The 7,859-nt window shown below is 35.8% G+C and overlaps 1 non-coding gene across 1 annotated transcript; it reads right to left on the reverse strand.

The window, feature by feature from the left end:
* Positions 1-6,109: 6,109 nt before the first annotated feature.
* LOC144999170 (small nucleolar RNA R71) lies at positions 6,110-6,216 on the reverse strand. Its single transcript, XR_013660691.1, has one exon. It is a non-coding gene; the product is annotated as a small nucleolar RNA R71 (small nucleolar RNA).
* Between the last annotated feature and the right edge of the window lie 1,643 nt (positions 6,217-7,859).

Consider the following 7,859-nt stretch of genomic DNA (forward strand, 5'->3'; position numbering starts at 1 on the left):
TGATTGAAAAAGTTTAAATCAATAGCAGAACGAATAAGAAGAATCAAGTAGGCAGAAAGATAAAAGTTTCTCTATTCTAAGAAGAAGGGAGAGTACCTTTTATTATGATAGGTCTTAATGATTAAAAACCATATATCAATTGATCCTCTAAGTGAGTCTTAGTGCAATTGTGTGTCTAAGAAGAGGAATCAAGAATTGAAGAAATGGTTAAAATCAAGAAGTCAATCATACTTAGTTCCAAAACAAGTCTTAAGAGTTAACATTGTTACATTAAGTGACAAGTCTTAAGAAGGTTTATAACATTCATCAAATGTGGAATTGAAAAAGTTTTATTCTCACACATTTGAAGTTGGAAAGTTGTGATGTCTTGGATAAGACAAAGACCAACTAGAACCAACTTTATGAAATGTTTTGTCTTGATAAAGGCTACACTAACTCTTGAATATTTGTTTGTCGAGAAATGTTTTATTGACAAGAGAATCTTAGATGTCAAGGAGTCAGTGGGAGTCTTAATAGTCTTGAAAGGTTTCAAGAACGAATCAGGAATAAACCTTATCGATCATCACTAGCACACGAATTGAGTTTTACAATCTATCGTGTTGACATTATCATGTTTCTGTGCCGTTCCAATTGAGTTAATTATGCATGTGAGCCCTATGAGTTCTCATTTGAATGCATAAAAGGTATGGACCTTAATCAATGAAAAGTACATTGATAGGGAAGGGTGAGCTGCTTAACTATTTGGAAGACATGGTGGGCAACCATGTTACCATAAGGCAATAAATCAAGATTGAGAAAGTTCGGTCCATATGAGTTTGAATTTGTCGTAAACTTTGTTTTTGACAAATTCACATGGATAGAAACACATACACCATTAAAATCTAAGTGTCATAATATTCCCTCCTTCATGAAAATGACTGTGAGGAAATGCTTTCACTAAGAAAGATTTTAAGAAGATAGCAATTGTAAAATTGTATTCTCAAATTTGATCATGGTTATGGTATCCCTTTCCATAATTTGAATTGTGAGATTTGGCAATTAGTCTGAATTGTTTAGGACACACATATGAGCTATCTTGGATAAAGGTGTATGAGATTAAGAAGCTTAGATAAAGGATTATCAAAGCATTAAGTATTAGAAATATGAACTTAAGAAATTCAATAGGTATTGTTTTTCTGAAAGTTAAGTTGTTTCTGAATACATGTCAAAGCTAGTGGGAGCATAAATGTTATGTTTATAATAATCATCATAATAGTGGGAGCATAAATGTTATGATTGTATGATTATTAAGGCAAGTATTGCAAGTTAGCAATATTAATTATAGAAAACAAGAGTCATACTTTGCAAAGTTGTAAGGGTTGAATAGTTGTTTTGCTATAATTAAGGGAGAGAATATTATGCTTCATTTCAAATCTAAAGGCTTAGGTTGTGGAATGTTAATAAAATTAGTCAAGGATACATAGTACGGACTCAAAATTTCAATTATGATTATGGCATCCCTCTTCATAGTTCGAGTTGTGAGAACGTGACACATTAAATATTATGGCAGAAGATTGATAAAGTATCATATCTTTATATAAGACATTTTGCATCGTATCCCATACGCTTTGGGTATAGGATCGATTGCAAGTGCTATAATATTTGAACATTCTAAATTTTCCAAATGTCCAGGACATTTAGAGGGAAAAGGACAAGAATCGGTTTTGACTTAGAAAATTAAACAACTATCAAAGGACAATCCAAAGTTTGCTGAGGATTGGTCGCTTGTGAGTAGTTGGAAGTATAGTATTGGATGGAGCATATTGACATTATTATGAATAGATAAGATTCTATTAAGAATGAGTTGTCATATGGAAAATATGGAAACATTTCCATATTGGGAGTTAGATATTGAAAATCTATGTCTAGATTAGAAATTTTATGCAAAAGGATGTTCAAAGAAATGTACTTTGAGTGAGAGACATCACGTCTATGGAATTGTATTGTGACAATCATAGAGAACTTTGTAATTTCATTGGCAATAGTCATTGTGACCTTAGTGCAGTGACATTACAAAAGGATCATTGCATAAAATGTTAGAATCTAACATATTCTATAAGTGGCAAGAATTTGATATTCTTACACTTGTGATATGGATTGGGAGTTGTGAAATGAGTATGATTAGAAATGTATTCATTTGATCTATTTCACAAAGTAAGAACCATAGATAAACATTGTGTGCATACTGAGAGCATGGGACAACTGTTGTAATTCAAGTAAGAAGTTGATTACCCGAAACAAAAAATAATGAGTAATCGATATGGTGATAAATAAAATGTGTTTTATCTATACTCATAGGTTCGAGGCCATATGAGATTAGTATTATCCTTGTATTTCACTTTGCATCTGTTTGACTTCCTGAATAATTTAATTGGTTAAGAACAGTCAAATTATTCAAACGGACCACAGTCGTTCATATGTTGGAAGTAGGTATGAATGAAGACTGTCGTGAATTGGTGTGTGGATTGTCTAAAGAGTATTAAACATAAGCAAATGTTTGCTGCAACGTTCATGAGTGCTTATGAATTTGATTTGAGCATTGGATTAAACCCACGCTCACTTGGATCACTTCATGGATTTTATCACGAGTGATTGGTGAGACGATAACATCTTATATTCTTGAAACTGAGATGTGTGAGTTGTATCTTGCGATTCGGTTGCACATTGATAATATGTAAACGCACTAGTAACTTGGTGTTATAAAACATATTATTGTGTGTGATTTGGTGAGTAAGTGCAAGCAAGCATTGAGTCAAAGTTTATCCGTTTGTTTTATCCAAAGTAGGATAAAAGAAATATCTGTGGGCCCCTCGATGATTTAGTGATGGCACCTAAGCGCTTGGCCAAGCCGGGACTAAATTGATGTGTTCAAATTGTAGTCTGTTGTCAGTCATCATAAATCTAAATTCGGGAAACAGCACATAGACAGAGAGAGTGATTTAGATCCATGTCTCAGTCTATACGATATTATCTAGAATGGAGGAATATATGATCCCTTATCTAAAGGACACACGTATTTGATAAGATCAGAGTTGACAGTGGCTTTAGAAAGCTACGATTGCAGATCAGGATCTGAAGTCATACGCAAAATAGTTGTTAGACTTATCCAAGTGGGAGACTGTTGGATTAGTGTCTAAGTCCATAACTATTTTGGTATGTACTTGACCCGATGGTGCATGGTCCTTTTGGGTTGCCTTCACCAAAGCAACTTGATAGGATGAATTATGGAGAGAAAGGATTAATTATGATTTATTAATATATTATGAGAATAATATATTAAAGGAGAAATCATATTGTTTAATTAATATTAGTCAAGAATTAATAAGAATTAAGTTTGTGGCTAAAAGAGATTAATTAAACTTAAGGGACTAGAATTGTAATTATAAGATAATTGAAATTGAGCTATGGATTACCTTATAATATAAGGTTGGACAAATTCTATGGGGAAACCCATTAGAAATCGTCCTAGGGACTTTAAGGAAGGAGTCCATGGGTTGCTTAGGGCTTAAGCATCCAAATTAAGGTTTCCTTGTTTGATAACCCTAATAGTTTCATTATTTAAAGATCCCTAGAGCACCAAAAACGTGGGCAAGTAATTCCTTAGGGTTTTTGACGGTTTTTGGGTGTCTCCTTCTCTCTTCCTCTTCATCCTTTTGCTCTTGGTGTTTGTGAACCATTAGAGGAGTGACATTTGTGACTCTAAGCTTTCTAAAGTCAATACAAGAAGGAATTGTGATTGTTATTGCTACATAACAATCAAGGTAATACTTTAAACCCATTATTATGTTAATATCGATTATCATATGCTAGAATTAGGGTTTATAGTCTTGTATGAATTGCATGTACAATAGAGAAACCTAGATCCAAGCATTAGGGTTTGTATGAGCACATAGGATGTTCTTATGGACAAAACCCATCAATTCCAACAAACAAATCGTTCCCAATCACCCTCGAAAAGTTGGTATTCTATAAATAAATACTCTTCAACAGCCCAATTTTCCTCACATTAGGCATCAATCCTCCAAAATCGTTGTTTAAATGCTTGATATCTCAGCCAAAATGTCCATGTCGATTGTCCCTGTTAAACCCATATTCTCGAGTTGTAACCCTGACACACTCATATGATTTGCAGCGAGAATCATAGAGAGACTCACAGATGTTTACAGAGACGGACCTTCAAGATTTTTGGATCTCCGAGGTATACATGAGAAGAAAACACACAGAAGGTGTGTATAGCTCGCGTCTGCTCTTGTTTGCGGATTTTTGCTTCATTTTATCCATGGCACAATTTGATGAAGCGATTGAAACCTAATATTAAGGGCAAATCGGTCATTTCAATTCCTTTCAAGTTTCAGAGGGACCAAAACTACAATGAAATTCCTATATTTGAATCAGTGGTGCAACTTCAAAATATTTTGGAGTTGCACCACTGGTTCAAAATAGGAATTTCATTGCAGTTTTGGTCCCTCTGAAACTTGAAAGGAATTGAAATGACCGATTTGCCCTTAATATTTTTTCCCCTATTTTTTAATTTACTTTAATATTTTCTTAATTTTCTTTCATTGTATTAATTGATTGTAACACTTGAATCCTGGTAAGTTTCTTCTTTGCCCTTATTGTTATTTATATTGCATTATTGGTCCTTGAGTTGTACGTGGGGCGTACCACATGGTATGCTTAGCGTACAAGCTGTAAAGCGAGTATGCGGGATGTGCCACGTGGCACACTTAATGTACTCATACGAAGCAGGATCGAGACTCTAGGCACGTACGCTGGGCGTACATCCTTGTACACGGGGCGTACGTGCGAGATATTGAAACCCTAATCTAGGGTGTTGTACCCTATATAAAGGCCTTAAGTCCTCATGGTTGGCCTCCTTACCAGCCTTCGTTGCCACAAAAACCCTAAATTCGATCCTTAAGTCTTTTGGTGGTGTTCTTGAGCTAGTAGAAGTTCTTGGTGCTCATTTTTGGTCTTTGTGAAGGAAGTGGTGAACCTTAAAGTTGTGTTGCTTAGTGGAAAGGCCTTAGATCCAGAATCATCTCCTCTTGTGTAAGCTTTCTAAGGTACCAAGTTCGAACCTTGACTTGTGAATGTCTAGATCTCTTCATTTTGTGCTTTGTTATGCTTTTGGTCCCTTTTTGGGTTGATAAGAGAGTGAAATCGTTTTAAGGTCTTACTATTCCATATTTGAGTTGGTATTGGACTCTTTGAGCATAAAAGTGCAACCTTTATGAGTTATTTGGTCACATTCATGCATTAAGTCACTCATTAAGTTCTATTTAATGAGTGAGAACTAGATTCTTAGTTTTATTTGTTTTAGTTTGTCTTTCTTAGTTCAATTTTATGTTTTTATTTATTTTTTTGTTTTATTTCAGGAGTTCATGACCAGAGGCTCTAACACACCTTTGGTACCACCACTTGAAGATCCATAGTCATCCCTTTAAAAAAAGAAGGATAAGAACGTTAAAGAAGATCAAACACCAAAGAAGACATCTTTACAAGAATTCAAGTCAGTGTTCTCAAAGAAGTCGGGGAAGAAAACGGAGGAGTCAAGTTCATCTTCAAAGAACAAGAGCAAGGTTGAAAACTTAGATCAAATACCTGTCCGAACTGAATCCGAATACGATACTGAGTCTGAATTTGAATTACATACAAGTGAACTCGAGAACGAGCCAAGGCACGAGATGGCGAACATTGAAGAAATGTCCATGGGAGCTTACGGAAAGAGAATTCGAGATGATGTTGGTCCAGGTTTAGTACAACCTGCCATTCCTGCCACTGCAACATTTGAACTGAAAGGACATATCCTTTATACACTAAAGGATATCCCATTCTATGGAAAAAGTCATGAGGATGCGTTTAAGCACTTCGATGAAGTCAATGACATTGCTGACTACTTTAATGTCCCGAATGTTAATAGAGATACCGTCTTGCTAAGGATGCTTCCCGTTACTTTTAAGGGAGCTGCGAAGGATTGGTTAAAAGCACTTCCACCTAGTACAATCACTACTTGGGATCAAATGCAGAGCAGTTTTTAGACCAATTTTGCCCACCATCCAAGATAGCTAAACTCAAGAAGGCAATAGCCAATTTTGAGCAAAACCCGGGGGAGTCACTTTACAAAGCATGGAAGCGTTACAAAGGGTTGTTAAGGAATTATCCTAAACATGACCTTAACATTAAATAAGAAGTGTCTATATTTTATGATGGGGTCAATGTAATGACAAGGCAACTCCTTAATTCTCAAGGACCACTTACAAAAAAAAATTGGGCGAACTTAAGGAATTAGTTGAAGAATTTGCAAAGCATTCTCGTGAATACCACAATCCAAGGAATGAAGGCGTAAAAGAAGTTGGGAGTGCACATTATAAACAAATGGTTGCTATGATGGCAATGCTAAATACTATGGACCGGAGATTGACCCGAATGGACCAATCAATTCATGCAATTAGAGTTGGTTATGAACGATGTAATGATCCACACTTGACTAAAGATTGCCATTTGGATGAATATGGGAACAAGAAGGCTCATGTTTGCTACTCGAGTGGGGACAAGTATGATGTGGAATGGAGAAAACCAAAGAAAGAGTGGCTTCCATATGATGAATACAGGAAGCAAAATGAAGAGAAATATAAGCAAACATGCCGAGGCTTCTACCAAAACGAGCAACCGCTAGCTGAGAAGAAAGTAGACTTGGAAAACATCTTGACCCATTTATGGAGGCTTCCGAGAAAAGGCATGATGATATCGATGCAGTGCTAAAGGAACACATGAAAATGATGAAAAACAGCAAACTATGATGATTGATCAGCAAGCTTCATTAAGAAATCATCAAGCATCATTCCATAATCTCGAAGTCCAAATTGGTCAACTAACTACTTTGGTGAGTAACAAATTATCTTCACAATTTCCCGAGACTAAGACTCAATCCCATGTTATGGCTATTGATACTGAAGAAGAAGTAATCTACGAGTTTTTGGAAGCATTAGAAGTGGAGCCTAGGCAGTCTTATCAAAAGCCGAAGAAACCAAAACTCGAAAATCAAAATGTTGTTGAATTACAAGACACACATCGTGAGCCCTCTATGCTCACGACGTGGGCTCAGTCTGAATAGAAAAATTCGAATTTCATTCCGGTTTATCGTCCGCTTTACCGTTTCCTCCCCAAGCTGCTCTTAGTCTACTAGAAAGAGAACATTTGGAGTTTATTAAGCATGTGAAAGGTATCCCGATTAATACTCCTTTTGTCGAGTCATTATCCAAAATTCCTGAATATGAAAAGTTTTTACAAGACTTGATAGACACTCGTCAGCAACTAAATAATAATTCTAAGGTGATTCTAAGTGAGCAAAGCTCAAAAGCGATATTGAGAGAGATACCTAAGAAGATGGGGGATCCTGGACGCCTCACTCTTCCATGTGAGTTTCGGAATAATATGAAGATTTATGCTTTAGCCGATTCTAGGGCTAGCATAAATTTGATGCCTTTTTCATTTTATCAGAAGTTCAATATTTAGAAGTTGAAGGCTACAAAGATGACTATTCACATGGCAAACCGTTCGGTGACACAAACCTGGGGCATTGTGGAAGATATTCTCGTAAAAATTGGGAAATTCGTTTTTCCAATAGATTTTGTGGTTTTAGATATGAAAGAAGATCCTGATGTTCCGATTATTCTTGGTCGCCCTTTACTAAATATTGTTAGGGCTTTGGTTGATATACACGAATCCAAGCTCACTTTGAGAGTTGGAGATGATAAGGAAATTTTTGGAATGGAAGATGGTTTCCATGGGAGTGATGTTCATGAAGAGGTTTTTAA

The sequence above is a fragment of the Lactuca saligna genome, chromosome 5 (genome assembly GCF_052625555.1).
Source record: "Lactuca saligna cultivar CGN05327 chromosome 5, ASM5262555v1, whole genome shotgun sequence".
Lineage (NCBI taxonomy): Eukaryota > Viridiplantae > Streptophyta > Magnoliopsida > Asterales > Asteraceae > Lactuca > Lactuca saligna.